This window comes from Apaloderma vittatum, unplaced genomic scaffold (genome assembly GCF_000703405.1).
Source record: "Apaloderma vittatum isolate BGI_N311 unplaced genomic scaffold, ASM70340v1 scaffold6223, whole genome shotgun sequence".
Classification (NCBI taxonomy): domain Eukaryota; kingdom Metazoa; phylum Chordata; class Aves; order Trogoniformes; family Trogonidae; genus Apaloderma; species Apaloderma vittatum.
The window spans coordinates 76,911-84,871 of NW_009709738.1; positions in this window are offsets into that span (position 1 = coordinate 76,911).

Consider the following 7,961-nt stretch of genomic DNA (forward strand, 5'->3'; position numbering starts at 1 on the left):
CAGGCCCTCATCACAGAGTAAATTCACTTTGTTTATCTCCATCATATATTACTCGCATTGGAGTATTTTCCTGATTTCATCCCTTAGCACAACGTCCTTTCTTTTAGGCATGAGGCAAACTCCTTTTTGTAATCTCTCATGTCATTGAGCAATGTCATTTCGGTCTGTGTGGGCTTTCTGAGAAAGAAAATTACGTGAATATTTGCTTTCGAGGAAAAGCATTTTAAAAGAACAAAGGCTATCTGAAAGGATTGCTGTGAAAGCACTTTTAAAAACACCTGTGAAAACAGAGTAATTGAGTGGTTATTGTTAACTATCCTGTTAATGTGCTCCATTGTTGTTGGCAGCACACATACACACCTACCATAACAAACTCTCTTTCCTTCACCTTTCGTTATTTCTGTGTTAGTTATCCTACAACTACAAATTTGCTCTTCTTGTGTAAAGCATGTAGTGACAACACTAAGGATTTCTATCGATATAAAGCTACATCGAAAAGATTAGAAGAAAGACAGGAGTATAGGAGTTGCCATGGTAGATTAAGTCCGAGGTCTATGTAATTCATTGCCTGCAAGAAAACTACCAGTATTACACACAGAATCACACAGAATCATCCAGGTTGGAAAAGACCCTTGGGATCATTGTGTCCAACCATTAACCCTACTCGCAAGTTCACCCCTAGACCATATCACTCAACACCACATCCAAGCGATGCTTAAACACATCCAGGGATGGCGACTCAACCACCTCCCTGGGCAGTCTGTTCCAATATTAGAAAATCTACAATCTTTAGGTAACTTTTCCTTCATGGAAAGTTGCTGTCTGAGATCCAGCTTGTGAAACAAATGGAATTATGAAAATTGTGACCTCTTTTCTTGAAGTAACAACCAATATGTGAACAACGAGTATTCTTTGAGGGAATACTATAGCATACACGTTTTTTGACGTGCCATATCTAGCTTGTTGAAAGAAAGCTTTCATTTTTTAAACACAATCTCACACGCATCATGCTACAAGTACCAAGAAAATTACAGGTCTTTTCGCTGACATGTTGTATGTTAGTTTTGTTTCACACTTTACATGAAAAGAAATTCAAAATATATCCCAGTATACCAGGAACTACAGTATTCAGTTGATAGTATTTCAGTATTACTAACATGGAAAATACGTGGAAGCCTTTAATAAAGGCTGTTCTTAAATGCAGGCTCCATCACAGTCAATTTGAAACATTTTTCTTCTCTTTTTTTTGTGGCTGTTGCTGCTTGCATCTACAAGGTGGAATACAGAGTAAATTCTTGTAATTTGTTGGAGAGAAGGATAAACTAGCCCAGAGGAAATGCTACAACACACCTGGGATATCTAGTGGTTCTTTAGATGTGAAAAGCTCACTGAGGTACTACAGAACATGAAGCCTACACTGTGCATTCCATGTTCATCTCCACGTACAGAGAGATTTGTTTTGAAAAAAAGAGTAAAATTCTTGTGTTTTTTTTATACAATGCTTTAAATAGCATTCCAAAGCAGATAACAAAATTAAATTAAATTAAACCTTGATATTTTCATTATAGCTATATTTCCTAACATTCTCAATTTTAATTCAGACACACAATCCTTCCACAGAATAAACTAAAGTCTTCTAATCATGAAAATAGCCATTTTATAAACCTAAGTAATAACTGTAAGAAAAACTAAATCTATGTATTCATTTTCTCTTTGTAGCTGCCACTGAGACTACTACCTTCTGTCAAGTTTGGTCAATGGGTTAAAAAATTAAGAGGAAGACATAAACGCCTGTTAGAAAAATATGGACAACATATTTAAGTAAATCATATTTTCTTCAGAAAAAAAAAAAAGGATAAAGAAGCAGATGATTTCATTCATCTCATCATATAATTCACATGACATGTTTGGTGTTAGTTCTCACTCAAGAGACATACTAACATATATGTTTCTTTTTATTGAAGAAATATACCACTTCCAAAATTCACATGCATATGTAAACTACAAAAAGCCCCACAACTTCTTGACTTTAGCCCATCCTCGGGAAAGAGATGTTTCTCATCTGCTGGCAAGGCATATTTGTCACATTTCCGGCAAGAGCATCTGAGCATGTTTTAGTTATCTATTTATTTGCTTGCCAGAAAGAACAGATGATGTTAATCACAGCAATGATGGAAGAGAGCATCCAAAAGGTCCACATGGCTTTTGATTAAAGCATGCTAGATAATATTTTAACTTCAAGGGTTTTGTTGTTATCACAGCTCCCTGCAGGGATGCACCTAATATATCTGTGCTTTTTCACCAAGTAACGTATATGATATGCTAGCTCTCTTACTTTCCCTATGCCTTTTTCTGTTTAAAACCCTTGATGAATTGATATTCACATCTAAAGCTTTATCCAAAGCTTTAAAATATTTTGGAAAGCCCCAGAACTGAGTTTGCTTATCACTTATTCCTCAACTCCTTAACTCAAATGGTTCAGTTCCACAGTTCCTCCTGGAATGTAGAAAAACCCTTCATGTGCAGCAAGATTTGCCCTCACCTTACTCCCTGAATACTACTCCCGGTACTAATGTATGACATATTCCTTTACACATCTATATTACTGCACAGGCTTCCATTTGGCCTGTATTAGGAACTATTTGGACAGTTCTGCAGATGTAGAAGAATTGTTGTGTCTTGACTACGCATATACCTTTTAGGCTGTACATATTCCTGTATAAACCAGGTTTTGATCTGAAACTAAACCTTTGCATCCTAACTCATATGAGCACTTATAGGCCTGGCACAAGAGAGGCTTTTGTTTCAAAAAAGTTACTGGAAACAGTTTTGCACAAACCCCAGAATGTACTACCCAGCGTAGAATCTGTCAAATGCCTTGCCAGGTCTGTTGCCAGTAGTAATAGTGCTTTCAGAGACATGAAAATCTGCATGCTCAGTGCAGAAAACAGAGTCCAGCTTTGCTAGAGGATGGGACTGTGACCACCTGGAAGCCTTGGCACAAAGGTGGGTGGACTGGCTGGAGGGCATCATCTCTGTATGCTCATAATTGCCACTAGAAAGAAATCGACACTGGTTTAATCCCAAATTAAGAATGTGAAGGCACATTCACCTTCCTGGAGCGAGGAAATGGGATATATCAGAGAAAAGAAACTCTGAGGAGCTGGGATTCATGCAGACCCATCTCAGAGGATACGTTTCCGCAGCCAGTTGGGAAGTGGGGCACTGTAAAACTTCAGCTCAAGGACTACATAGAAGTTCTGCATCTTTCTAATGAACAGATTTAATCACTAATGAGCAATAACCATTTCTCTGAAGAGTCCCTTGTGGTTTGTTATTACACACATACAAAAGTCACTTGGAAATTGAGTTGAAGTGAGCTGAATAGTGATTCTGAATAGATGTTAGAAGAAAAATTTCACATTAGTCCAAAAAAACCCCTAACTGAGAAGAGTTGCAGAAGGAATTTCATGGTATGAAATGACAGGTAAATGAGATGGCAGATAAAATTCAGCGTTGAAAAAGGCAAACTAATCAGTTGGTAGGAACAACCTTAAGTGCATGTGTGCACTAAAGCATGGTCATGAAAATCAGCTCCTGCCTCTCAGGAGAAATTGATACTGAAAGCTCCATGCAAAACATCAGATTAGTGCTCAGGGTAGTTGAAATAGCAAAGAAATAGTAGAAAAGGAAGGGACAATAAGAGAGGAAACATCATCATGTCACTGTGTGCATTTTTTTTGTGTGGCTACACCTCGAGTTCTGCAGATAGTTCTGGTTGTGTCACTTCAAAGGGGAAAAAGCAGAAATACAAATTCTTCAAATAAGAACGATAAGATTTTGGCAATGACCTCCCTGTGAGAGGTAACTACATAAACTGGAACTCTTTAGATTGAAAAAAAGAATATTGGTAGAAGGAAAATATGATTTAAGTCTATAAAATTACAAATTGCATGGAGATACTGAACAAGAGACTGATTATTATTTTTCAGGATGTAAGAACTAGGAAGAACCAAATGAGATTATCATTAGAAGGTTTAAAATAAACAAGAGGAAGTGCTTTTTCAAATAAGATATAATTCAGTTGTGGAACTCTTTGAGAATGTTAAAAGTATAAGTGAATTCACAGGCAGATTGAAGACTTTCAATGAAAAAATCCAACAAAAGCTATAAAACACACAGAAGTGATTACAACATACAGTTCATAAAGTCTCTGAAATTAGAATTACTGCAGGTAGCAAGGGTATGGTTTTAAGTATCATCTTGTATTTGCCCTGTTTCTTAGAATTCATCCATACGCATACTTTATTTATTCTTGTCAGAGAGTGGATACTGGAGTAAATGTACTTTTGAGCTGATCCCGCCCAGCTGTTCTGGGTGTACTATGTAACTCAGCCTTCACTTAAGTCAACAAGGTAATTTAATTAATGGGAGCCGAATAAGGCCGTCTGAGAGAATGAGCCTCCCAATGTGATGTTTTGCCAAGCATATGAACACTAAACTTGTTAGACTGGTAAATGTAAATGCAAAAGAAATTACAAAGTTGCCCAAACCACAGAGTGCCTGCAATGTAGCTGCAAAACAAAACCACTATATGGATTTATTTTAGAACTGTGTGCAAATTCTATTGGTTTATGATTTATCTATTCTTGAATTTAGGTGAGTGGTCAGCTGACTCTTTGTGCTTTCTTGAGTGGTAGCTGATCTGGTTTTGTAATGTTCTTCTAAGCTTACAAAATGCATGGTCAACTCAAGGTCAGTCTATAGTTTTATGAAATTAAGATGATAATAGATATGGCCAAACTACAAACATGTCACCTCCTTTCCCTGACTTATTTGCTTTCCTGAGACACTTATTGGTAAGTGCACAATTAGATCAATATTATTTGATTTTGTTTTCTTTTAGAGAAAGAAGAATTCTTTAAAAAACAAGTCATATATTTGCAGACAGAATATGTTATTAAAAAAGAAAGAAAATAAAAACGAACTAGAAAAATTATTTAAAGAGTGTAAACTACAGAGTTAGTGCTTTAGTCCTACTACCATGACCTAATTTTTACCTAAAGCAAACTAAATACCAGTGGCTTATTAGAGTGGATAAATATAAAATTGGCTGACAAAAAATATTTACTTACATGAAAGAACAATATTTTTAATTTCAAGGAAATACTGGTTTTACATGTGAAAGCAACTTCTCAAGACATCTGTTGTCCAAGTTCTGTCACATTGTGCCTATGCATAAGACTCCCTGTATGCTACATAGGGAGAAGTAAGAATTCCTTCAACCGTGGTGCCCTAAGAATGTGAAGAGTAATTCAGGTACCTAGACATAGGTATTTAATGCCCGTTGAGATGGTGTCTGATAATTCAAGATAAATGCACGGTGCTAACAGATATGCAACAGGAATGACAGAAGACTCTCACCTTTCGGAGTTATGATACTCTGGAGCACCTCAGAATGTATTAGGGACATACATTTAGATACTTGATTAATTCCCTAGCTTTAAAATTTAAGCAAGCTATGGGGGGCTCTCTCAATGGAGAGTAACAGGTATGTCCCAAAGGCAGTGCATCTCGGCGTATGATACCATTCCTGAGAGAGATAGCACCTGTCATTTGTGGAAGCTTGCCTTTGTAGAGAGCAGGTCTTAACAGGCAACCGAATAACTCAGGCCTGACCCATAGTTCTTCTAGCCAGTGTCAAGTGAGATGAATCCCACCCAGTTATTCTACCAGGGGACTGTTACACTATCGCAACACAATATTAATAATGTATGGGGATTTTGCTCAGAACAAGCTCCAAGGACTTAATGCTAAATGTCTCCCATGATGAGGGAATGGAGTAAGGGGAGTGAAGTGACTTAACCCAGCTCTCTTGGCGGGCTATCAGCAGAGCCAGCAATGCAGTCCTCACTTGTGGATGGCTAAATACAGTTTATAAAGGCTACTGTGCCCTAGTAATGAATTACTAATAACCTGTCTGGAAACAAAGATGGAACTAATTAGATTTGTTTCATGTTTCATGGTGAGTCAAACATTAAATATAACTACCATAGGTGAATGAATTAATATGGTAAGAGCATTAAGCTTCACAAGGATGTTTACTGATAGACAAATGTAGGAAACCAAATGGGAAATAAGAGCAGTAGGTTTTATCTCTAGTGTCTCAACTTACTGGGGAGGTGTGACTATGTATCACCTCAGCCAAATATCACAATGAAGAGAGAAAAAATTCATTACTCTCAGAGGGGAGTATTTACTGTAGTCTTCCACTATACAGTAGAATATCTCTCTAGGGAGTTATTGCAGGGGTTCTGTGCACTGGGAACATTTTAATGGCCTAGGTTTTTTGAAAAAAATAAATTACATTCTGTTAAGAGGAAGGCTGGGAGCATGAGAACTTACAAGATAGTGAGAAGAAAATTTTCATCACACTTCACTGGGTAATAACTATATATTCTTCAATTTCACATTGATTAATGATTGCTTTGTCTTTAACTTTTATATTTTAGCACACAGTAAGATTGTTGTTTTCCAAAAACTCTCTTTTTTTTTAATAATTAAAGAAAGAGAAGGATTTGTTGAAAAATGTAATTTCTTAAACAGTGGATACACATACAAAACCCTACAGTGTCTGTTAGAGAAAAAAATCACTTACTATGCATAGAAGTCTCAATATGAATATGCATGGAGGTGATATGTACATGACAAAAGTGTTAATACTTCCATCTGAAGTTCCAAGAGGTGCCAATATATCTAAAAGCAGTTTGTGCCATATTTTTACCAATTTAAGATTCACTAAATGTATGCTTTAAATATATTCATACATTGCTCAAAATGGGCCAGTATAATCTGGTTTCTTGTATGTGTTTACCTACACACACACACATGTAAACTTACACTTTATATATCCTAAAAAAAAAATCATGTAACAAAATTAAGACACAAAGAAAGGAAAACACAGCTTCTTTCCCTATTCTGTCTTATCTTCAGGGAAAAAAAAAAAGAAAGAAATTCTATAAACACTATCATTTTGAATAAAATTCTATAAACACTATCATTTTGAATAAAAAGGCCAATTAACGCAAAGTAGTTTAGACATAAAATTTTGAAAAACTGTTGCAGAAACCAAATTATATCTTATTTTCTGTAAGCTTAACTAAGAACAAAACCAACAACAATATCTCCAGTTCTAAAAGCTGAGTTTGAATATGACCTGACACAGTTCCTTTGAATTCAAAATCTGAAGGCTAGAATCACTCCAGAGTTCTCAACAGGCTGGGGAAACCTGGACAGCAAATTTTTGGGTCTCCTTTAAATCTTGGGTCTTCCAGCTGTTGACCTCTTCTGGGTCCATCTGTCCCTCTTGTCAAATTCTTGGCCTTTAAATGATTCCCTGGCTGATAGACCAGACATGGTGTCTTATGCTCTGGAGTCTCACTGAGATAATGACGAAATATCTCTATATTTTTAAAAAACCTTTGTGTTTGAACATGTGCATCTGTATAAACGAGCAGTTCTCCAACTCAGTTTTTCTGCAAGCCCAGAAGGGGAGGTTCAGGTTAGATATTAGGAAGAATTTCTATACTGAAAAGGTTGTCAGCTGTTGGAACAGGCTGCCCAGGGAGGTGGTTGAGTCACTGTCCCTGGAGGTGTTTAAGAGATGGGTGGATGTTGCGTTCGGGGGAATTGTTTAGTGGGTTGATAGGGCTGGCACAAAGGCTGGACTTGATGATCTTCAAGGTCTCTTCCAGCTGAAACTATTCTATGATCTTATGATTCTAAGGGGCTTTGCCAGCTCTAAAGAGAGAGCGGAGCTCCTCTGCTGTTCTGATGCATCAATATGTGAGTTCTCAATTGGCAGCTGGATTAGTGCACAGCATGCATTTTCTTCTTTGTATTTTTTTTTAAAAAAAAATCAAGGGTAAATGTCAAAACAATGCTGTAAAACCAATTAAGGA